The sequence below is a fragment of the Aulonocara stuartgranti genome (genome assembly GCF_965226115.1).
Source record: "Aulonocara stuartgranti genome assembly, chromosome: 23".
Taxonomy (NCBI): domain Eukaryota; kingdom Metazoa; phylum Chordata; class Actinopteri; order Cichliformes; family Cichlidae; genus Aulonocara; species Aulonocara stuartgranti.
In genome coordinates this window covers 27,138,189-27,163,910 of record NC_138958.1, presented here as the reverse complement: position 1 = coordinate 27,163,910, position 25,722 = coordinate 27,138,189, and the positions used below count along the sequence as shown (strand labels likewise).

The 25,722-nt window shown below is 39.8% G+C and overlaps 1 long non-coding RNA gene across 2 annotated transcripts in view; it reads left to right on the top strand.

Annotated features, from left to right (window-relative positions):
- Positions 1 to 25,464, top strand: part of LOC309699965 — a 42,448-nt gene extending 16,984 nt beyond the window's left edge. Inside the window, exons 2-6 of one of the 2 annotated variants that reach the window (XR_014274539.1) lie at positions 1,244 to 1,319; positions 7,766 to 7,842; positions 10,060 to 10,147; positions 23,932 to 24,038; positions 25,033 to 25,464. This is a non-coding gene — a long non-coding RNA (uncharacterized lncRNA). Of the gene's footprint in view, positions 1 to 1,243; positions 1,320 to 6,385; positions 6,439 to 7,765; positions 7,843 to 10,059; positions 10,148 to 23,931; positions 24,039 to 25,032 lie in introns of those variants that run through there. The other variant, XR_014274540.1, reaches the window with a different exon arrangement.
- The last annotated feature ends 258 nt before the right edge of the window (positions 25,465 to 25,722 follow it).

The window sequence follows — 25,722 nt, the reverse complement described above, 5'->3', positions numbered from 1 at the left end:
AGTGAAGGGCTTATTTCAAATATTTTTGACCAGCTTAATAAGATGGTGAAAAAAATTAAACATGACGATAATTTTTTCTCGAAGTTCTTGGTGATGATAATAGGTGACATACAATTGTATTCCTTCCTTAATCAAAGAATGCTCACTTCCACACACATATTTTAATCTTGGACTCTTCTAAAGTACCAAGCTTTGGTGCAGCCCCTCAATTCATCCACTCTCTTAAACAACCAGTTTTAACCCCTCCTTGACTTGATCCATGATTATGTTTGGAATCCCTGCTGTCTCTGACATGCATGCAGAGGCAAGAAAAAAAACAGTCAAAAAAGCAATCTGATACGTGGGCTTTTGGCTATCAGGGATTATTTGAACATATAAAGTCATCTTTTGAAATCTGAAACCATCACCTTGAGGGTGCAAGCAATAAGACGAATGTTAGCCAAGTAGTTGGCTAGCATTTTTGGTAGCCAAGTAGTTGGCGCTTTGCATGTTTTTAAATTATGGCATATTTAAATGAATAACTTTCGCATTTAAGAAAATCTGTGATGTGTATGACTTGAACTTGGATCCACAGCTGACCCATTCAACCTCCAAATCTGTTGGAAGTGAGGTCTTTTTGCATTTAAAAAAAAGTGTAAAATATTACTTTAGTGTGCACAGACATGACTCCTGTGTTCATGAGAACACACAGATCAAAATTTGTGTTCAGTAAATGAATCAGGAACACAATAAATGGCAGTTTATGACTAGTTAATGAACTGCTGTGTTGGTGAAACACTCATAAACTGCTGTGATGCTGCATTGTGTAGTAAACCAGGAAACAAATAATATTGACAACTATTAACAAAAAGTTCCATTAATATTAAATTGAGACAAATATTTCAGAGCCTGAAATTGTGACAATACATACTCGGTAGACATTCTTGCTTTAAGCATACAAGCTGATGTGTTGGAAAAAGCATAGGCCTGATTTATTTGTGCATATCCTTTCTAAACCCAGCTCCAGGATTCCCCATTTAAAGCATTAGGATGTTTCTGCTCCACTGTAGTCCTGGACTGAAGCTGTTTTAATTCTCCACAGCTGAACTCCGCAGCTTCAGTATTAAAAGGGATTTCAAATAAAACTCACGAGCCAAGTCTGCTGTATTCACTTACTAATGTTAACGGTCGTGCCTCGGGAGTGGCTGACATAATATTTGACGTGAGATGCCAAGTGTGAGAAAGTGTGTTTTGTTCTCCTCAGGGTGTGGAGGTATTAAACCAACTGGCTGGATTGGACTGGAGAACCTGTTGACTGACGGGCCAGAACAGATGCACAGGTACACACACACACACACACACACACACATTATGTACAGTGCATGATGATACTGTGTTTGCCTTTCATGCCTCATTTTTAGATTGGCAAACCAAAAACCATACACAATGTGGATTTTTTTTAAATATTCTTCCTGTGTAGGAATATTGGAGGCTTAAGCAATAAATTTTTTTATTAATGAGTTTTGCTCAATATTACCTTCCTTACATCATATTTGACCACAGCCACGTTCTTCCTATACACCCCATGAGGCATGAAGCAATCATTTTTAAGTGAATTGTAAATGAAATGTAGAAAATCAGTGGTTGTTTGAACATCAATCAGTAAATAATCGTAATTAAGGTACAAACATTCGGTGCAAACTCAATGTATACCAGTCAACTAAATTTCATTTAACCAGATCCCATTCAATTTAACATTTCACACAGAGAGTGAAAAAATGTGAGTGAACGCTCAGTGCATCATGGGAAACACTCATCATAGGGATATTGCCTTACCAAAAAGGAAAGTTTTAAGTCTAACCTAAAAAGTAGAGAGGGTGGGATATGTGACTGACCAGGTTGGAACATGAATATTTTTCCCTGGTGACCAAAAGTTTTGATAACATCCTCTAGGCCTGTGTGACTGGGCCTAAATTAGCTATAGAGAACAAACCAGTTTTTGTACCAGCTTACTTACTTATTTTTGTTTATTTCTGCTGTACAGCATATTTTAGCACAGGTGTCTATGTATATCTACAACTGTGGCTGAAATACTATATCCATGAATATCTAAATTGCTCGCTTCAGCCCTGAAGTTTTATCCTGAACTAAGAATGAGCCAAAATGTCATCACTAACTGCGATTACCCGTAAAATTCCTGTGCACAAAACCGACACGCACAGACACACACGCTATTTCCCAACAGGTGCAGAAGAAGATCAAGTTGCAGCACTTTTTCTTCCTCCCTCCTCCTCTTGTCCTTCCCGCCTCTCTCTTTCTCAAATTAATGCCAGTGAGAGCGGCTTTAGAAACATTTCTGACGTGCTTGTGTATGTGTGCGAGGGGGTGAGGAGGAAGGAGGGGGGGTTGCTAATAACCAGGCAAGGTACACTAATCTCCGATGGCAACATTTGGTTTACCTTAAGCTGGAGGGACAGCTGTATTAAAAGCAGGAATTATCCTAATCAGTTCAAACTCCATCCTCCTCCCTCCCCACCTCCCTGCTTCACCTCTTTGCATATAAAACTTCCACATTAGGCTTAAGAGTACAACGGCTTAGCTGCTGTTCGCCCTACATCTGTCTTCCCTCTGTGACGACCAATCAGAAAGGTGGATAGAGGAATGAAGGGAGGGAGGAGAGACGGGGGGAGGGAGAAGGTGGATAAAAAAAATGAAAGATGGAGAAGAGTGGAGGGGAAGACAGTATAGGAAACAAGAGAAGTAAAGGGGAAGAGGGAAGGAAGGGAAAACTGAGAGTCGAGGATACAAACGTGGAGAGCTTAGTGGTAGTTTTGAATATCTAGTTGTATCTTCTACTCGTTTTACAGTTTGTGTGTTGAGTTGTTGCAAATAAAGGCATGTAAAGCCATGATATTTTCTAAAGAGAACCGGACAGTCTCGGTCGTTGTGTCCTTGGGCAAGACACTTCACCCGTTGCCTACTGGTGGTGGTCAGAGGGCCCGGTGGCGCCAGTGTCCTACAGTTGTGTTACATTATGCTTTATTTACCTCTGTGTTAAACAATGAATATTGCACCCATGGCACTAATAATGCATTGTGTTGATGGATTAATCAGACACATGTGAAATTTAAGTGTTTCGCTCATCTCACTCAATGTATCTCCAAAAAGTAACAGTAACTGTTTAAATTCAATTGTTAGATATGTAATCTCTAAATGAATCTGATTACTTAACATGTTGCTTTTGTGTAATATTTAGTGTAACTATTGCCTTTTCAAATTCATCATCCATTCATATTTAGTGATGAGTGAAACAAATTTTGGTGACTGTAATGTTACGTACGGGCTTATGATAATCATTACAGATTGAACAAATGGGAACGCGGAAATATTACGTTCACAGGGTGATGATGAGTTTGAAACTCAAAAGAACTGTGTTTTATCATACATCTTTCTTAAAACATATAGATGTTAATAATGGCTGCATGTGTGTTTATTGGGCAAAGTTTCATACAGATTGACTTACCGGTTAAGGAAGAGATATAATGTATGCAGACATATAGACACTGATTGGCTACATATTAAATATAGCTTATGCCGAAAGGTTGGTGAATAAAAATGAAATTCTCTAAAGAGGAACAGAAATATAATATGGCAAATAAATCACCACATGCAAGAATCACGTGCCTGAAAAATGCAGAAATTTAATGCATGAAACAAATATAAAGGCCATATTTCCTGTACTGTGCTTGCCACTATTTTAGGTTGGGCTGTTGCTCTTTTAATTGCACAAGCTCTTCCTTTGCAATGCTTTAAAGGCACATGACTCAGAGTAGCACAATAACTTGTCCTAATATGCTGGATTATAACAGGAATAAATGCAAAAGCACATTAGTTTGTATTTTATTTAGCAGACTTTCTGAAAAGAATGCCGTGCATTTGAATTGAAACTCATGCATATTTTACAACTATTAATGGGTCAATTTTTTTCTTTCCTACAGCATCCTTTGGTGGTTGAATTGACGCTCTGGCATTGGCGTAGGCACTGAAAAAGGAGCATTTTGCTTATGCTTCTCAACTCTACATTAATGGGGAACACTGGTGCATAATTACATCATTAAAGTGACATGTACTCATACCATGACTCTTAAAATATGAAAGTATTGAAATAATCCATTTAAAATTCTAAGGAATTTATAAATCTTTACCTTCAATACTTTTGTATTTTATCTTCTATTCTGACCTACCTTTAGGTTCAAATGTTCACAAATGGTTTTAGGTGTAATTAATTTATGTACGTATTAAAAACTTCCCATTTTAGTAATTTTTTTTTTTGGGGGGGGGGGGGGCACTGTGATTAGTTCAGGTGCAGTAGGAAGCAAGATAAACTCTGCCCTTAAACAGTTTTTCTGCATATGAGGTATGTGTATTTCAGACCTGCTCTGCAAACAGCTTCTATCTGGCTTTTTTTTTTTTTTTTGCCTCTCTCCGAGGCCCTCGGCACCATAAATCCGACTGATTACTCCGCACCCCTTTTGCTTGACTGAACCTTCACAATCAGCCGTGGCCGCCAACAATGAGGCCCTGATGAATCAAACATCCATGGCATTAGTTTCACCTTGCTGCCCCTTTCCCATGCGCCACCGCCTCTTTGTCAGGCCCCGGTTTGATGAGAAGGACTACTGACACTGGCTGCACCTATTGATAGACAATTCTGTAAAGACAGACCTCAACAGCCCTACCAATCCACAAATGCTCCTCCCTCTTCTGCACACACCACAATTCTTTTACCCCCAAAAATAGGCAACAAAACTTGACTGGTACACCAAAACCCCTGATGTCTGTTTTGCAGGAGGCCTTGTGTTAAGGTTTGAGCTTTTGGGGTGCTTGATTGCACTGTCCGAGTATTTGCCAGACTTTTATGAACTGCCCCTACAGTGCACACAGGCAGCATTAAACACATTAAAACTTAATAGATAATGATAATGGACTCAGAAAAGTAGTTTGGCAGTGAGGCATTGCTTTATATAAAGGCTAAACAATTCAGCCATTAATAAGTCTTAAACCCCGATTTCTTTTCCAACTCTAAGAAAACCAACCTGTACTTGCCCTAAAAAATAAAGCAAAGTAAAAGATCAAATCTTACTCCATTAAAAGAAAATGCAACATTCAAAATTGTACCACAAACCATAGATGTACACTCACATCTTTATCTTTTATAAAGTTCAAAAGTTTCTTAGTGTAAATATCAGCCAATCACATGGCAACAACTCACTGTGTTTAGGCATAGGGACATGGGTGAGCACGAAGTTCAAAGTGAGCATCAGAGTGGGAAAGAAAGGATTGTTAACAAACTTTAAATGACTGAATGGTGCATGGTTGTTGGTTGTTGGCACTTCTAAAAAATAGCCGTAAATGGCTTGGTGACGCCAGAAGTAAATTCATACAGGCTCACCTGAATTGAATAAGAGAAGATTGAAAAAATATTGTCTCATCTAATGAGTCTTGATTTCTGCTGCAACATTGAGATGGTAGGGTCGAAATTTGGTGTAAACAACATGAAAACATGGATTCATTCTGCCTTGTATCAAAAGTTCAGGTTGCTGCTTGCTAGATTTACACCAAATGTTGTTATATGTTAAAATTTAAGTACCGTACATGGACATGCAGTGTCAGAACCAGTTTATGCCTTTATCCCATTATCCCCTAATGGTGCCCATATTCCAACACTTTAACTGTTTCTGGCTATGGTTATGCTAGGGTAAAACCAAAAGTGCAAAGGTTAAGCTGGGAGCTTCTCTCAGTTCATGGACCTCTTTTGTTTGAACCTCCAGCCCCATTTCCCTCTGATAAAAAGCAAATCTTTGAATGTGAATATAACGTATATTTAATACTTGTGTGGTTTTAGTCAAATTTGGCACCGAGCTTCCTCAATGAGCTTCTTAGGTTACACGCTCCTGTCCAGAGATGGGCAGTAACGCGTTACTGTAATCTGATTACTTTTTTCCAAGTAACGAGTGAAGTAAGGGATTACTATTGTAAAAAGGGTAATTTGATTACTGTTACTTTCCCGTAAGCACGCTGCGTTACTAAAACCGTGATTTTTTTGCGTGTCTCATGCCAAAGATGTAAGCGAGTGCCACGTTCGTGGCAACAGCTGTGTGCAGATCAACAATGGATAATATAATGAGTGCGGGAGAGAGTATGAGCATGCAGCGTTTAAAGCGTGGAAGTACTGACCTTACTTTGAGTTTGATTCTGTAAAAAGTGACAAAAACATTAGTGTCTGCTGTACAGTGTGTGAGAAGAAAACTTCTTTTTACAGCGAAAAAAACCCCTAAACTTCTGAGCAAGCACTGACAGTACGCTGCTACGGGAATGTGAAATTCCAGGATCCTTCCACTGAACGCTACGACACCTGCACCAGGGTAAACCTCCGCCTGCCCCACTCCTGCTATACAGGTGAAAATAGAGCAACAGGACTGCTGAGACTTTGATTTTATTTATTTTCTGCTGTGTTTCACTTGCATTTATTTGACAGAAAATAGGTTTAAATGTTAAACAAATTTATTCCAGTCAGTGAATGTTGCATATAATTTAATGCTTGCTTGATGCATGAAGTTAAAAGATTAAAACTAATAAAATAAGTTTTAAAAAGAGACTTTTCCATTTGATTACGTTTTATATGATGGATTATGCAGAAAAAATAGAATTGGGCTGAAAGATCTATTGTTTTATTACCTATTCAGGTTGTAAATCATTTTTTTAAAAGTAACTAAGTACTTTTGAAATTAAGTAATCAATAAAGTAATGGGATTACTTTTTGGGGGAAGTAATCAGTAATTAGTTAGTGATTACTTTTTTCAAGTAACTTGACTAACACTGCTCCTGTCAGAGCACTTAGATCTGCTACCCAACTTCTTCTGGAGCAACCTCGTTCTTGGCTGAAGCCTCGGGGCGACCGTGCATTTGCTGTAGCTGCCCCAGTCTTATGGGACAATCTTCCTGCTGCTATCCGGGCGTCTGACTCTATGCCACTGTTTAAATCACGGTTAAAGGCTTATTTATTTAATCTTGCTTTTCCACCTAGCTAATATTTGGTGTGCTTTGATACATTTTTATCCGTTATGCTTTGTTAAGTACTTTTATGTATTATGATTGCCATGGTTTTATAATTGCTACGTGCTAGCTCCTTTCTCTTTTCCCTCCCATCTCCTTTTTCCTATCTTATTTTGTCAAGCACCTTGGTATACCCTTGATTTTTTTAGTGTGCTTTATAAATAAAGTTTATTAAACACCTACAATAAGTAGCAACACTGATGGGTTAGATAGAGCTAAGTACTGCAACAGTTACAACCTTGGCTAAATTTTTTACTGCTATATTTTCAACTTTCCAACTTATTTCATACTTCCTGTTCATAATCGTTTTCTCCTTAGACTAATTTTAGCTAATGTTTTCTTTAGTTTGGTGAACTTTGTCACCACTCAGTCCATACTGCCTGACAAATTTAAATATTTATCACCCGCATTTTCTTAACCATTTAATTTGGTTATTCATATTATTAGCTATCAGTTTCAGGTGGTAGCCTGTAGTTCTAGAGAGCTATTTTCACAATTTGTTTATTTTTTGACTGTTTTTTAATCAGTTTGAATTTATTCCTTTTGCCTGTATATTTCCACAGCTTTTCTGTTATGTGTAGTTTTCTCAAAAGCTTTTATGTCTGCTCAAGTCCAGTTAAATATGTTGTCTATAACACAGGTGTTTTTTCTACCTGGGTTTCCTCTTCAGGGAAAATGAAGTCTTCGCTTGGTGAAAACCTGATTTCAAACAGCAAGTCCTTATTATCCTCTGCAGCCGGCACAGAGGTGAGTTTCTATACGGGTTTAAGTGGTCCTCTGCCTGTTTCTATGGATTGCCTATACCCTGTGCAGCAGGCAGCTCGGCCATGCTGCGCCATCATATCACTAGCAGAAGATCAAACTCTAAATGTACTGTGAAACTGTTTGGGGCCACTAACAGCGAGCACACAGCCTGGTGGAAATGTGTGTGTGCGGGGAAGCGACGAGAGCGAGAGAGAGGGAGTTGCTATAATGCTCAAGGCTGGTTCTAATGAGAGAGAAAGAGAAATGGCGTTCACTGTGAGCAGCGAAAGCTCATCCAACGTGCTACCCACAATGTTTTATTCATTGAGATATATTTGATTATATTTGAATTTAATTGACATTTGGAGATAAATGAAGAGTTTCGTTCCAAAACGAGACATCCACTATTTAACAAACTTAACACCTCTTCTTAGAAAGTGATGACTGGCATGGAAGTGAAATCATATTTAAAGCCTATTGTTAATTGTATTTATTACCTGAGGATACATTTTCTGAATAACAGTGAATATCGCGATTGTTGAGAATTGGTTAGTCTTTTTAAAATCTGTTATAGAAAGCAGCAGTATATTTAAAATAAATTCATCCAACTTTGCCAACAGATACAGTAATACAAAGAGCCATTCTGCATACTCTTTTTTACTACTTTTACTTTTGGTAGCTGTAATGTACACCTATGTACCTACTCAAAGATCTTTAAAATGTACTCACAGCCAGTGAGCTATTATTTCAGTCTTTTAAGAAATACATGAAACATTTTTACGTAACATAACTTTTCCATATGTTATTACTCCCCGTACTGAAAGTAGTAGCGCTGATGATATAATAGGTTGTTGATTTTTAGTTGATCAAATTGTGCCTAAACCCAAGTTTATGGTTAATAAATTGCAGGAAAGAAAGACACTGTATATGGGACATTCAACATAACTGTGAAAGTTAGTTTGGTATTGAAATAAAACACAATTTATCCAAGAGAATGATAAACTGAACTGACTAATTAAAGTTGGTGCCTTAATCTAACACATAGTTGAGTTTTGGCCCCTAAACCTAGCTCCCAAAGAAGTAGAGTTATTGGTGCTTAAACCTCATTGATTGGTTCAGATTAAATGTCTAAACCTAACTAAGTGTTTTAGTTTTGGTGCTTCAACCTCATCGAGTAGTTTGGTTTTTGTGCCTAAAATTAACCGACTAGTGTGGCTTTTGGTTCATAAACATAACCTAGCAGTTTAGGTGCATAAACCTCAGTGATTGGTTTGGTTTTAGTGTCTAAACCTCACTGAGTAGTTTTGTTTTTGTGCCTAAAGTGAACTAGTTTAGCTTTGGTTCATAAAGATAACCTAGTACTTCCTGGCTAGGTTTGAGAACCAGTTTTTGTGACTAATCTATCCGAGTGGTCTAGTTTAGATGCTTAAGATGTGGCTCTTGATGCTTTGTAGTGGGGTCCAGTTTGGTTTTGTGGTAGATGAACTGGTTCAGGATATCTACATCACAAAGTTCTGCTTAACAAGTCCTCTAAAGCTTCAGAGGTCTAAAATTATTGTATAAGTAGTAAAACAACTAGTATACGAGATACTTGCACTATTTTGACCCATAGTTTGTCCCTTGCAACATGATATTTGGAAAAACTTCAGGGTATTTTCTCTTTAGAGAGAACTAGGCTTGCTTTTTGCACCTATTTCCAGATTTTATGCTAAGCTAGGCTGAACAAGTCTTGGCTCCAGCTATGAACAGATATATTGAACTTTAAATATTAACAAACAAAGTAATTTGTTAGAAATATTGAGGTTTGACCCTTTTAGTCAGAGGTTCAGTCATATTTCTTATGACAAATTGTATCTGGCATCTTATGTGAAAGAAAGGTCAGCAGGTACATTCATGGGAGGCTAAACTAGACAGATATTTCAGGACATCTAAAGCCACCTTTGTGCTATTATAAAATGATGCCCAGTCTACATTTTTTATATATTTTCCAGTGTTCCATAATGTATTCGGCAATTCATCCACTATTTTCTGTGCTGCAGTTTGAAGGTTTCAGAAACAGCACAGGAAACATTTAACAATGTTGCTTTCATTTGATTTCATTTTTTTTTCTAACCATATAAATGCTGTCTCTTCCTCTTTCTTTACTGCACCTCTCTAATTTCTGTATGTGTGGGATAAATCAGTCATGTTTCTCTCTTTCTCTCTCTGTCTGTCTCTCAGTAATTTCTGTTTCCTTTCCTCCCGTGGAGGCGCTCAGCAGGTCGCTTCACATCTCCACCATTCCGGATGGAAAGGAGATAAAACACAGGTAAATATGCAGGGACGTGTTCAGTTAACCAGGCGGTGTGTGCGTGGGGGTCGGCAACTAGTTAGGAGGTAATCTAAGTGTGTGTGCATGTAGACTGGACTTTGCCGAGTTTGTGCACAGCAGTCTGTGCTTTTTTCTCCATCTACAGTATAAAGAAGAGTTAAGCTTTGTTAGTAAAACTACTACTAAAATCAGAAATAATGCTAGTGTAATGCAATATATTTGTTTTTAGTGTTCTTGTAGTCCAAGTTTTACCTGTTTATCGACTCTTTCACCTGAACCAACAGAGGAAAAGAGTGGTACCTAAGACACCAAAGATGATTTAGGTTAGAAACGTGTTAAATAGTCATAAAAATGTAATCTATTCTTGTACAAGGACAGAAATTGTCTATTTTTTACATTACATTCAGCATGACCTTCAAAGTATTTCTACTGGAGGAATGTGATGTAAAACACATTGTTTCCATTGTGCTTTTCTGCTCTTACTGATTATTAAAGACTGATAACAGTAGGGATGTCTAATTGAGCAGACTTAGTATCTAAACGCAAGCAAATGGTTGTGGTGTTTTTACCTAACTTCCATACCTAAACCTAACCAAGTAGTTTAGTTTGGTGGATAAACCTTAACCTGTAGTTTTGGTGTATAAAGCTAATGTATTAGTTTACTTCAAGATATTAAACCTAACCAATGTTTTCTAGTCAAACATCTACACCTAAGTGATTGGTTTCTGTTAACAACGCACTTTGGTTTTGGTGCCTAAACCAAATTTATTTGTTTTCTGTTGGTGAGTAAACCTAACACAGTAGCTTTGGTGAAAAAAACATAACCAAGTGTTTTGGCTTTGGTACCCAAACCTAATTAATAACTTCACTAGTCCCTAAACCTGACCCGGTGGTTTTGTTGAATAAACCCTGTGTGAGCAACAAAACGACTTCCTCTTCCACCAGCCGCTCCAGCATTCAAATTTGGACTTTTTGACCCTGAAAGCATAAAAAAAATCACTTCCTGTTAAGATACACAAATCATATAAGACTGGGCAAAAAATGATAGTTATGAAAAAAGAGGCAAATACCTATGCAGGAACATGAACCTGTTAAACTTTTTCATAGAATTCATAGAAAGTGTTAGAAGTAGTAGTAGTAGTGGTTAAAAACTGCACCATTATCAGAAGCTGAAGAAACCTTTAAAGCGCCCGTGTAGCCTATCAGAACTTCATGTTTAGTTATTGTTTTGCCACTGTAAACTTTTGACAGTGGTAAGTTCAGTGTGTCACCTTTGAGCATGGTGCCATGAATGAAGACTGCAGTTCGAACAATAGCCATTGAAAAACAATGTGACCGGGCTCCTTTATGGAGAGCCTTTCATGTGTTTAAACACCATAAAGGTCCTGTGTGGAACCCTGTGAAATGGTACTTGGCAGCAGCAAATGGATTGTTGAGGCTTACATTCGGAGCGCTGTTTTGAACAGTTTCTGTTGCATGTACGCAGACATTTGGAGTTTATCCATGGAATGAAAAAAGAAAAATCCCTTTTTGTTCGGGATGATGGCTTCCCTTCAGTCTCAACATGTGTCCAGCCCAGTGAGGTTTAAATCTGCCCACCTGTCCACACACTAATCCTCCCAGCCTTATTACAAAACTGTGCAATTAATTAAAGGCTCAATCGCCAGGATTAGTAACCTACATTCAACCTGATACTCATATCAGTATCTACAGAAATGATGTTTGCAGGGATTTAGGGAGGGAGAAAACGCTGAATTTAAATGTCTCGAATAACATAAAATCCACAAAATGAGTGAACAAAAACAAACCAGAGGTGGGTTTCATGCAGCAGCACTGCTGTTCTCGTTTACAGTGGCATTACAGAGATTAAGATTATCTGTGCTGTATGTTTACAGCATAATGAAGCAGGTCTGATATAATGACCATCAAATCTGGATTAGGTCATTCACAGCAGAGGAGGGAATTTATTCCGGTGATTATTGTGAGCGGGCTGAGCTCCACGACAATCCCAGGCCAGGCTGACGTATGCCTGAACACCACACACACACACACACACACACACACACACCTTTGGATACACTTATTGACTTTGTAACTAGATTGTTAGATTTTCTCAGGAGTGATGAAGAAGATTCCCACCTTGGATTTCTTCCTGTTTAACTCGTTCACATGTAGAAAATCACACACACACACATTCACACGGAAGAGGTGAAGCGTGCGTGTGCATTTATGTGTGTGTGTGTGTGTGTGTGTGTGTGTGTGTGTGTGTGTGTGTGCCGTTACAAAAGCAGGTTATGGCGGCACAGAAATGACACGGTGCAACAGATGATGGGCATTATCCCATCAACCTGCTGTTTCTGTACACTCTCTGTCCCCTCTGTGTTCTCTTTGAAAGGACAGCAGGAGTGTGTGTTTGTGCATGTGTGTGTGTGTGTGAGAGAGAGAGACATGGATGAAGGGAGGGAGTCCTTTCACACACACACACACACACACACACACACACACACACACACACTCTGCACCTGTCACAAACAGCCTGTCAGAGGGGAAGAAAAGAAAGTTCAACCATGAGGAAGAACTGAGGGAAAAGGGGTGTTTGTTTGAGCCGATTTGGGGTTTATAAGGCCATAACTGACTGCATGTGTTGCTAAAATTAAAAAGGTTTTTGAATTCATAATTCAGTAGGTGTGGGCAATCAATCAGATGTGATTTTCAGTTAAAGCAACATTTCATTGTCTTCCAGGAATGATCAAAACAGGATAATCGACATAAAAAAAAGGATAATTCTGTGTTATTAATCCAGCACATCCCTTTTCAGTACAGTGGTGACTTTGCTCCCTTAATGTGTATTTATTCATTTATTTTTAGTTGACACCATCCAAGTGTGAATTTTTAAAAATCTAAACGGCATATCTCATATAGGACGTGCTGTTGAAGCTGCTTCAGCCTGCCTGCAGTTGTGACACGTCTGCTGCTTTGCAGCCCACCTTGCCATTCATGCCAGCTCTTGCTGTTATTACAAAGCGTAAACTACATTTGTTGTATGGAAATTGGAATTTTCTCTTGAATGTAGGGTCTTGATTGAGTTACCGAGTTGTTTTTCCAACTAGTTACAAATAAAGGCTTGAATTGTTTTGGCAACAAAAAATTTCGACTAGCCAGTATTGTTCAGATATAGCAATGTGTTCTAGCGTCATGATGGATCCTTTGGCGTTGCTGCCTTAAAGTGGTCGCTGTTGCATTGTTGAATAACCACAGATAACAGTGCTCTTTTAAAGAGTTGCAAAGATTTGTTGAGTAGAGTAACTCAGTAGGAACCAGTAAGGAAACAGCAATTTGCTTCCTGTTTGGGAGATTTTTGTTTGTGCTCATTTTCCATTGCTTGGTTTATACTTTACCTACTATACTTTCCTTTTCTTTCCGTTTAGCTTGCTGGTTACAATCAAAGGCAGAGTTCAAAATTAGTCTTTGGCTTAGTAAATTTGTACTACCTTATTTGACAGAAATCTGTGCTACTTCCAATCGCTTAATCTTGGGTAAATAATACTCCAGTTAACAAAACTGGATAAGTAGTGGGGTGGCTGTGGCTCAGATGGTAGTGTAGATTGTCTACTAATTAGAAGGTGGGTGGTTTGATCCTACCCGTGGTTCTTCCTTCCCTTAGAAAAAAGGGGGTTGCTTTGAAATGGCAACCCCGGCTGGTGTCCATAGACTTTGTCTAAATCTTTTAAACAACCATTTTAAAAAGAATGAGATTGCAATTTTATTCCACACAATCACAATAATTTAAGTCTTGCTGCTTAGATCTTATATCATTGACACTGCCACGTTATTGTCATTACAAAGACGAGAGTGTTAAGCTTTTGGCAAAAGATTTTGATTTGGGTTCAAAATTCGCCTCTTCACACCATGTTAAAAAACAAGAATGTGACCCTGGCAATAATCATCAAATTTTACAAGCTGTCCCACTGTTTCCAGGGAGTTCTGAGTGTCACCAACGCCAAGGGACACCTCAAGGGTATCTTAAAGTTGCCAGTGACTTGGAAAAACGTCAGCATTTGACTCCATGTGAATGGAGATGGAAAGGCATGAGGACAGTTGAATTAAGGATCTCTCACAGCAGGAGGAGCGACGAGGATCCTGACTGATGGACATCCTGGTCTTGATAAAAGACCAGTATCAGCGCAGCATATCAGCAAACACGAGAAGATCTGCATGCGTACGAGTATAAATGTACCTCACCAGAAGGTTAAGTTCACTGCCTGTAAATTGCCCCCCCGCTACCCCCTCTGTCACCCCCCCGCCACTACCACCACCACCGGACAATAGGCTCAGCAGTGGCCTGGTGATTGCCTCTTTTCAAATGGAAATGCCGGTTGCCTCTCTTCTGCCTGGTTCCCCTAAGCAGTGTACAAATTACAGTTTACAAGGCATGCAGGAATAAAAAAAAAAAGATGGAGTAGATAGACTGAAAAAAGAAGAAGGTGGGAGGGAGGGTGAGCAAAAGCAGAATATCTTTTCTCCCGCTATGTTTTTTTCTTTTTTTAATTCGGCAAAGTGACATGTAAATTAGCCTTTAAGTGCTCCACTTGGGGACTGCGATCGTGCCCTAATTGTCACAGTCAATTGTGGCCAACAGTCTCTTCAATCCAGGCAGCTTTTGACAACAAGCACGCTAGGATCAAAAGACGAATCATCGACTCCCCTCCTAACACATACGCCAACACACGCACACATACAAAGAGAAATAGAAGCGAGAGGTGCGAGTGATGGTTTTACTCGGCGAGGACCAAACGTGGAAGGAAGTGTTGAACACAACAGCAATTTGCTTCCTACACCAGCTTATATTCCCCAAAATCCTTTGAGTGTCAAGATAACAAACGCCATGGATGACAATGTTGGAAGGATAGTGCGTCTAAAATGAGCAGTGGAGGTATACAGTGCATCCAGCAGAGCGTGAACTGACTTTCTACGAGTTCCTACAGGGCCATAAACTTTAGCAGAGGATGAAACAGATCTGTTTGTCTGAGGCAGCTCTGAAAAATAATGCAAACATCTGAAAGCCCAAATGAGCAAACTGGGAACTCTGTGAAGTCTTATCGAAGAGGCCAAGGGTTCAAAGCTGACTTCTCTGCAAAGTTACCCCACAGTTGATGGCAAAAAAAAACAAACATTCATTTGCTGCAGTCTGGTTTAAAGTTAGTGATCCTTTGGGAAGACACACATAAACACACTCAAACCAGTTGTAGTCATGTGGTCCTAGGCAATAAATTAACTGATAGTGAGTTTGGACAGTTGTAGGTGATATTCTGGGAATCAGTTTGTTTTACTGAATTACTTCTGTGGTATAATGTGCTTGTTTTACGCTTTACTTCACCGATAACACCAACACCCTAAACTCTAACCCTTTGCTATCATAATATGTGGCGTTTAACTAACACACATCAAACACGTTTTCCAAATAAAGTAATTTTCCTTCCCTCCAGACCTTTTGGGGTTAAAATTAGGGGTTCAACCATCCAACGCACCAGACTCACTCACCGTGAAACTAGAAAAAGTGCAATGCAAACTGATTGCCTTCAAAGAAAAATTGCGCCTCACCACCAAGTTTTACTTACACCAATCAGGCATAATATCATGACGACCTGCCTAATATTGTGTCGGTCCACCTTTTGCTCCTAAAACAGCTCTGCACCATCGAGACATGGACCCTACTAGACCGCTGAAGGTGTGCCTGGGTATCTGTCACAAGGTATTTGGAGTCCAAGTCAACACCCAAACTTGGTGTTGTGCTACTCAAACCGTTTCTAAACCACGTTTGCTTTGTGGCAGAACATTATCCTCCTGAAAGAGGCTACAGCCATCAGGGAATACATTTTCCATGAAATGGTGTACATGGTCTGCAGCGATGATTAGGTAGGTAGTACGTGATAAGGTAACATCAGACCAGGCCACATTCTTCCATCGCTTGCTCTCTAATATATCCCACCCACCAACAGGTGCCATAATGAAGAGATTATCAGTGTTAGTCAAATGGTGTCCATTTCTGGTTTGTATCACACATGTTGCAGTTTCACCACCACTTTGGCGAGCAGTTTGTGACTCCCTTGCGTCTTCTATGCAAACAACAGGTGACTGTGGCTACGTCCACGCTAATGCGTTTCCGTCCACACTGAGACGGCGTTTTCGCTGATGGAAAACGCGTTTTGAAAACGCTCTCAAAAGCGCATACATTTGGTAACTGTGCTTTCGTGTTGCAGTGTGGACAGCAAAAACGCAGACTTTCTAAAACGATGATGCATGTTAGTCATATGATGCAGTCATGTGACCTATTAAACTAAGGCTACGTCCACACGTACCCGGATATTTTTGAAAACGCAAATTTTTCTATGCGTTTGCACCTTTCGTCCACATGTAAACGGCGTTTTTGGTCACTGAAAACGGAGATTTTTAAAAACGCCTGCCAGGGTGGATATTTTTCGAAAACTCAGTTTTTGCATTTACGTTTGAACGAGAAAAACGGAGAAAATGCAGCGTCCAAAGGTGCGCGCCTTTTTTGACGTCACACTGTGCGCCACATTATTGTTTCGGTGAAATGACTTTTTACAATACTGTTACTGTTAATTGTACTCTCTGCAGTGTTTAAATGCTTACATATACACACACAGTTTCTGTCCCTCCACACATACGACTCGGTTCTGCTTCTATGCCCCAACTTTGTTTACTTTTTCCCACCGAGGCTTCTAGACTTCTGATTGGCCAACATTTCTGCACGGTTAAGAATATATCGCCACCTGTTGCTTTGGCATGTTCCTAGCAGCGTTTTCTTTTATTTCTGCGTTTACGTGTGGACGGGATTATTTTTTAAAACGAAAACGGAAAATCTCTGTTTTCAAAAATACCCGTGTACGTGTGGACATAGCCTAAGAATAGCGGAGGGCATTATACAGCAGTTGTTTTGTTTGCTCTCAATTTTGACTGCCCTATTAAAGATTAATATCAGTCGGTACATGCTCCAGATAGCTTTTCTTCAAATTCTTTAACTCTCACTCGCTTTTGCTACTTTGTACTTTTGTGTTACTTGCAGCAACAACTCCACCTCATTGTTAGTCCATTTAAAAAAAACTCTGTGCTTTTCCTCGACCTTTTGGCGCGACGTTTCAAAGAGGCAGGTCGAATCTTCTTGCGTTTCACGTATGCGCAGTACTGGAACGTAAGCGTTTTTTGGCCGTTTCAATGTGGACGCACAACTCTGTAAAAACGACTGAAAACGCTAGTGTGGACGCGGAGCGTTTTCAGATGAAAAAGCCGTTTTCAAATCTATTCGGGCTAGTGTGGACGTAGCCTGTGTCAGACTGCCAATGTCTAAAGCAATCCACAGGAGGTTTTTGGTCCAGTGCAATCTACCTCATTTTAATAAGTTTCCCCTAGCAACCGTTTGGGGAATATAGAGGGCCTGAGTCTCTTTCCCTCTGAGTCTTTTTCTTTTTCCGTGAGTTGGCTAAATCACAAATTTCCATTCCTGGAGGCAACACCAGTTCTTAAAAAGTGGCCAGCATCCAACCCTGGTTGAGAGGATGGTTAGCTACTGTGCCAATCTGAAGAGAGTACAACGGCCCTCCAAACAGTTAGTGACAGAGCAAACTGGTTAAAAAGAACTCGTGTCTATGTATTTATAATCTGTCAACTTGGCCTATTTAATGGAAGCTAAAATGTTATAGCACCTAAAAGTAAGACTTTAAAGAGAATAAAAAGTGAATGTTGCTCTAAAAGCGAGTAAATGCCCCATAGACCATTGAAAATAACAAAACAGAGCATCTAATTTATTGCTAAAAATGTTTGCCACCAAAACCCACCCAGTGTTTGGTTCAAAATTGATTGGTTTGATTTCAGCCAAATGTGTTTACTTTTTAAGATATCTTGCTAACAAGCAGACAGGGGAAAAGCTTTAAAGGCTGATATTATTCCACCCAAGACTCATCCACTTCATACCCAACAAACTTTTAATACAGCTAATCATTTCAGCCTTTTTAATCAGTCCACATATACTTTACCTATTCTTGAAAAAGAAACGATACTAAGGAAAATTTTTAGCTGCAGTTGCATGTATTTGCATTCCTAGGTGTTGCAATATTACGTGGGATTGCAGGTCTTATTTTTCGCCTTTATCCATATGTTTAGAAACTTTTCCTCTCTGAGCAGTGCTTCTTTCCTCTCTGAGTGAGAACTCGCCGAGAGCCGGACAAGGTTTCTGCAGATGTAAGTTAGATCTTTTAATTCTATCCGTGCGTCCTGAGAGGATGTAAACTCATATACGGAGGCAGATATTAAGAGCACACCGATATGCAAATGTCTGTCGAAATTAGAGCTACAACAATTATTCAAATGTTTGATTAATTATTCATCGGAGACGCCGTCAATTATTCATTTCGGTGAGCGATAAGTCGTCTCTCTTTTTCTCCCCCTTCATCTCGGAGTGAAAAGTTTTCTTGAGGGATCTATCAGAATCCCAATCAAAACCATTTTATTTGCGAAGTGCAGTAAACGTGCAGGATTTGTTTTGGTGGCAGCAGACAGACGCTACACTTTAAATACTGTCTCTTTGTGCTTGTTCAAAAATGCTCAGAGCGTTTCTGATAATGGTTTTTACAAGAAATAACTGATTTCTCTATATCTCTGTTCTCTATATCTATATTCCTTAGATCTCCATATTTCTATTTTCTCTGTGATCTGCATCTTTCTGTCTATTCTTTATTTTTCCATCTCTTCTTTCTATATCATTATCTCTATGTGTCTATTCTCTGTATTTATATTCTCCATATCTCTCTATATTCTTTCTATGTAGTTATCACTCCCTTTTCTGTATCTCCTTTAAGGTCTGCCTCAACATAGCTGTTCTCTATTGAAATCAATCTGTTTTCTAATGCTACACTGCGGTGTAATTATCTTAAACCACCCCTCCTTTCTTTACATTTTGCTAGGATAATGGAAAACAGATGGGCTGGTTTATTGACATGTGCAAATATACGTGTAAATGCAGCATATAAGGCAAAATCCAGAGTTTGTACAATTCTAACAAGCTTGAAATTCAATATTTGTTGTGACCACCTTTATTCTTCAGCACAGTCTGAACTCTCTTAGGCAGCTTTCTTGTCATTTCTTTAAGTCATCTTCAGGAATAGTTCTCCAGGCTTCTTGAAGGACATTCAAAGCTCTTCTTTGGATGTTTCTGCCTTTTGTTCTGTTCTCTGTTCAAGATGACCCAACACTGCTTCAATAATGTTGAGGTCCAGGCTCTGGGGAGGCCAATCCATGACTGATAGTGCTCCACTGTGTGTTTTTCTATCCAGGTATGATTTTACTGCATTGGCAGTGTGTTTGTGATCATTGACATGATAAAAAATAATGCTGTTGACAGGATTGACCAGATTGTATTGCATAGCGAATCAAACCTGATGGTACTTTCTGTGTTCATAATTAATTAATTTTGACAAGATCGCCAACACCACAGACCCAAATGTAGCTCAAACCATGACAGAGCCTCCATTGCATTTTACAGATGGCTGTAGCCACACACTGTTGTTCCTTCCTGCTGATCTTTGTACATACTGATGATGATTTGAACCCCAAAATGTCAAATTTGGATTCATCACTCCATCAAACCTACTTCCACTGATTTTCAGTTTAGTGCAATCTGCAGTCTTGTAATTTGGCATACCTCAGCCTTTTCTCCGTGTCAAGAATGGCTTCTTGACAGCCATCCTTCCACAGAGACCATTTCTGATGAGGCTTCAGTGAACAACAGATGAATCAGTTGAGGGTTCAGATGGATCTCTTAGGTCCTGTGTCAGGCCTTTGCTGGATTTGTTCCTGTTTCTTAAGGTCGTGACTTTCAGATACAGTTCACCTGCTGTAAATAGTAGTTTTAGTAGATAGTAGTTACTGTAGTTTTTTTTTCTTCTTTTGTCTTCCACATTTCCAGTTTCCTCAATTTTTTAAGGACACACTGCACACCATGAGAAGTTTTATATGACAAGTTTTCAGCCAATAGCTCTTTGGTAATCACAAAAATTGTATTTTAAATTTGTCAAACTGTGTTATCTTTGACATTTTTCATAGATTTAACTGAAAAATGACTAACTAACAAAATGTCAAATAATTCATAGGTCACTGCTTAACAAACTAGAATTCCTCTGAAAATGGTGAATACAAGAACTGATCCAAAGAAAAACTTTGAAATACCTCGAGGAAGCCTGGAGAACTATTGCTCAAGACCACATTAAAAAAATGACAATGAGGGGTTGGCTCAAGACTTTTGCATAGTACTATACATCTACTCTAAATGTCAGTTACATCCAAGAAAATAATACATACATACATACAGTTATGTACTTGTACACTGAATATGACATATTTAAAAAGCTCACGTTTGACTTTCCTAAATTACAGTTTAACAAAAATTAAATAGTCCCGATCTGCTGGGGTTTCTTTACTCTGTTGCTGGTTAACCTTTGTGTCACGTGAATATGACAAAAGATGTCAACGTGTGTCTGGCTAAAATAAAAGTTTTCATTCAGTTTTCTTTCCCACACGGTTGCTTTTTTCCCCTCTTTTTTGAAGACTGTCCACAGGAGAAAAGGGCACAGGATGTGTTTGTCTTTCTTTTTTTTAAAGTGGCTCAGTCGTGGTCATTTGTAGAAGACTCTGCTCGGGTTTTCAGCTAACAAGAACAGCATGAAAAATCAATACTTTTTTTTAGTGCGAGCATTTGTTTCTGCACCAATCAGCTATGCAGCGATCTTGTTCTCTCTGCGAGCTTTCTTGTCCAACTGAGAGAGATCAGAAATGCTCAGAAAAAGAGCAGTTTTTCCTCCTCTCGCCCTTTTTCTTCCTCACGGCCAATGTAAACTAAATTCATTTTGCATGTTTGAAGAGTCCTCGCAGATCACACGCTCCAGCCTTCGCCTCTCGCTCTTTAATTGTCCGTCAATCTCTGGAGTTGTTGTGGTGCCGGGGCTCTTGCGGTGGCTATCACAGAGCCAAACCCCGTCGAGAGATTTCCAGTTTGATGTTGCAGAGCTGGAAGAGCCACAAACGAGTGCAGAGAGGAGCCAGAAAAGGAGATGTGATCTGGGATACTTCTGTCGTGCATTCAAACCCTCTGAACGCCAACAACAACCGTTATTTTAATTGAAAAGAGGCGAAGCTCGCTTTCGGGGCTAAAGCACAAACTGTATGCTGAGGCTTTAACACTCGAGGGGCTGAGCTGCAGCCACTTGACAGCTGTTTTGAATTGTAGAAGTGCATTTTCAAAAATGTCCCTCCTCTTTTTTTTCTAGACCCACTTTCTGGTCAAACCAGCTTTGTTTGATTTTCTACATGAAGTGGTTATAATTGTATTTACACCAGCTCCCTCCACTGCAGGCATGTTGTTCAAACTCTGTCCATCCTCATAACTTTGTCTAACCTCTGTCTTTCTCCATATCGCCATAAAACAGGAGTGGAGCAGATTTGAAGTTTCTAGCAGTTTAACTCGACACCTAGATTTCCACCCTGTGGGCAAATCTGAATCATTGTGATGATCGCCCAAAGATAATAAAAAAAATCCCCTCTTACTTAATGTCTAAGAGATGTCATATGCCCTTGACACATGAGCAAAGCGACACCACCCATCACATGAGGTGGAGCTGGTGTATATTACTGTCAGACTTTGTGGTTATATCACAACTGAACATTGAGCAGTTGTTGATTGAAACTCTGCAAGTGCCCCTTAAAGTCTCCATGCTCATAAAGGAGGGTAGGTTTTAAGAACAAATGCTGCTTAATGCTACAATCACACAGGCAGCGGCACGACCACAATTATGGCGGCCGAGTGCAATGAACTTGTGATCCTGACAAGTCCTGCAATGACTTGTGGTCAGTTGACGTCCTCAGAGCAACCCTGGTACATCAACTCAGTCGTAAAATACGATGGAGTCAGCGTGCTGTCAGTTTGTGATTGATCAAATTGGTATTTAAATGTAATTGTCACACACACACACATATATTCTTTGAGTCGCTCTTTTTCATGATTCACACCACTCAGTGCCTAGTTGCCAAGAAGTTGGTGTTTTCTATGCAAACAATGTTCAACAGAAAAAATCTGCTGTCATCAAAGCAGTCACGTGACATCCTCCTTGCAACTGATTCGACTCCCAGGAACTGCTTGCCAACTAGTTGAGGAATGGACGGTTTTCCCTAGTGACCAGAAATAAATGGTAAATGGACTGGTGGGTGGATGCAGCTGACATTTGACATCCAATTAGAGGATGACCTGCACAATCACCTGAGCTACAGCCACCCCAGGGGTTGCAAAGAGGCCCTGGTATGTAGTTGCACATATTATACATAAAGCACATATTCTCACACATGGTTAGAAAGTAGGGTTAGGGTTAGTCCTAACCCTACCCTCTGGTTTACCCGAGTTCTAGATTGATCAGCAGCCTGGCTCACTGTACTATCATTCATCGATCATTGATCAGTGCTTCAAATGTATCTTATTGGCGAAGAATTCGCGAAGAATTCGTGGCAAAGCCAGGTGTAGCTATGGCCTCGCAATCATTAACAAGGAAAGCCGACCCTAACAGCACTTACGGATTAGGTAGGATTATGATGGAAACCATGTTTATCAAATGTACAATGATTCTGTGTAGTTAGACAACTGTTTTATGGCATGTTTTAAAATTCAGATTTTTTGCATAGCCGGTATAAAGAGGGTGGCTATCACCTCTTCGTTTGAAGAGTGAAACCAGTGCACAAATGTGCAAAAAGCAGGAGGGTGACTCCTCTAGTTGTAGAGAAGCCTGAAAAAAACAGGCTTACTTCTCACTTACTTACTTTCCTAATTAGTTTTTAGGGTAATTTGCTACTTTCTAGTCTAATTTACTACAACATGATAATAATTTTGATAAAGTATGGTTTAAAAAAATAAATTAAAAAAAGATTGTTTTAGGTCAAAAGTTGCAAATGTGTGTGATGTGTTTGCAAACCAATATGGTGATAGAGAAAAAACTAAATAGTCTGTAAACCAATGAGAAACGTTACAGTTGCCATTCTTTATATACCGTCTATGATTTTTTAGTTATGTGTATTGTCACTCATATTCAAAATAGCAGTTTTTAAAGGAGTGGGGGATTTTCTGTACAGAACTGAACAGTAGTTATGTTACTGGGACATTTGTACTAATGCTACTTCGCGATTACCCTGAATTTCATCTGAATCTCTCATTTCTCCCTGGGGAGTTTCGGCTTCCCATGTCGGACAGAATTCTTTGTAAGGCTATTTTCTGCTTTGATGTCATGAACCAAACTGAGAGGGAAACGCTGAATCATTGTTTTGCTTGGAAAAGTGTCAGATTTGTTTTTGGCAATAATTAAACTATTAACTGTGGGCACGAAACAGCAGTTTCAGCAGCTTCAAGCCAAATGCGTCAGCGTCGGGATCGTCCTCCGTCTTGACCTTTGACCTCCATCGTGTCAGTTGTGCGTAACTGCAGATAGCGTTGAAAGTTTCGCCCAAATCTGGGCATTGGCGTCGACTGACAGCGTTTTCTCGGCATCAGCTCCACTCCTTAATGGATGGATATCGGTGTGTCGTGACACTTGCAATTCCCCGACTGAGGCGTCGGTGCCAAAACGAGCTCAGCTTTGGCCCGAATGTGTCTGCTGTCTGGCATCTTTAACCTGATCTGTAGTCACATAAAACCTTTCCTCTCTCTTCCTCTCTCTTTGATGTGTCATCAGCAGTGAAACTCCTCTCGGCGACCCAAAATGAGGCGTATCACCCCCTCACCGTCATCCTCCACGAGGCTGATTCTACAGCTCTCGCGGTGCAGATCTGAGCGGCACAGGTCAGTTTTAGATAACAGACACACCCGAATGCATCACTGTCATGCAACACTCTTTTATTTCTCCCTGAAATTAAACCATAAGAGAACAGCACGCACAAACGACCACAATGAGTATTCCCCTCATATTGTAACAGGTTTGGTTGAGCTGCTTCTGCTACTGATGATGCTGCTGCTGCCGGACTGGGCATAGATTCATCACCGCTGCGTCACGTGACGCTCACAGTACTAAATTAGGCCAATAATCAGGGACGCCTGGCGGCTGAGTTGTTGAATGCACAGCATGTACATGCAACAGTCCCGAGGCGTGTTCTGCAATGGCATCCTTCTCTCTCGCTCCCTTCTTGCCTTATTTCAGCGTGCAGCAAAAACCAGAGACGCACACAGACACGTTGATCCCTGCAAATATATCCCTAGCACATTGTGGGCCTTGTTAATAACCACACGCACACACCGGCGGTGTCAGATGGCCAGTGATGTCGGCCACGGAGAGGGGAGAGCGGGCACGGCTGTAACACAAGCGACCACACCAATCAGGGAGGAGACGGGAGTTGTTTGGTCATTTAAGGTTGGAAACAGGTCGACGTAGATCCTGGAGGGTTTTTTCTTAGTTATTTACACTATTCCAGATTAATTGATGTGATTTACACCAGAGCGAAGGGTGCAATTTGCAGGCAAAAGCGGGGATGGAGTGGGTTGTAGCACACCTGTAATCCTCAGTGTGTGACCCTAATCCCAACCATGTCTGAGACAAATGGCATCTGATTTTTTTTTAGGGGGTGTAAATGTAAAAATAATATAAATAATAATTTGTTTTAGTTCCCTGATTGCAAAGACTGAGAAGAATAATTTTCAAAAGCCCACTCCCCCCAAAAATCAACTTTTTTGTGAGGGTTAGGGTTTGTATTTTATTCAGTTAGTGCAGATTATAATATTATATTTTTATTATATTAGGCACATTAAGACTTTATTTTTTGCTTCCTCCTTGTCCGTTTAGCGTGAGTGCACACCGTTACACTGAGAGACTGGAGAACACCACCCGACACGAAATCAGGAAGCTTCCAGGATGAAGATCTAGCCGTCTTCTAATCGAGAGGTCGGAGCGTCCCCGGGCAAAAATACTGAACCTCAGACTGCTGCTGACAGATCCCTCATCGTGTGTGTGGGGTGTGTGAGCACCGAGTAGAAATTAATATAAGTACAAACACATTTACACTGACAGAGGTATGCAAATTAATATTTTCAAAGGACAAAATCACATGCAAAGTTTTTACAAACCTAAAACAAAACCTTGATTGATTGAACAATTGGAAGCCAGAGGAGAAGTAAATATTAGCACATATGTGTGTGTGTGTGTGTGTGTGTGTGTGTGTGTGTGTGTGTGTGTAGTCTCTGTTTTCTTTCAGAGAGATTGCAGATTAAATTTTCACAAGGCAAAAAAAGAGAAAAAGATTCCATGTTTGTAAAAGCTTTTGAGAATAAGGGTGGGGTTTAAAAGTAAGCTGTAAGAGGATCACTTCTCAAAGGATACCTGCACGGACAGAAGTTAAGCCGCAAGTGCACGAACGTGTCTAACAGGTCAGCTTGTTACAGACGGACTCCCTGCACGCTTCTTCTAGAGCAGGAAGTTCGCAGCATCGGGTGAAAGTAACACCGAATAGCGTCTATCACAGATTCTTCTTTAATT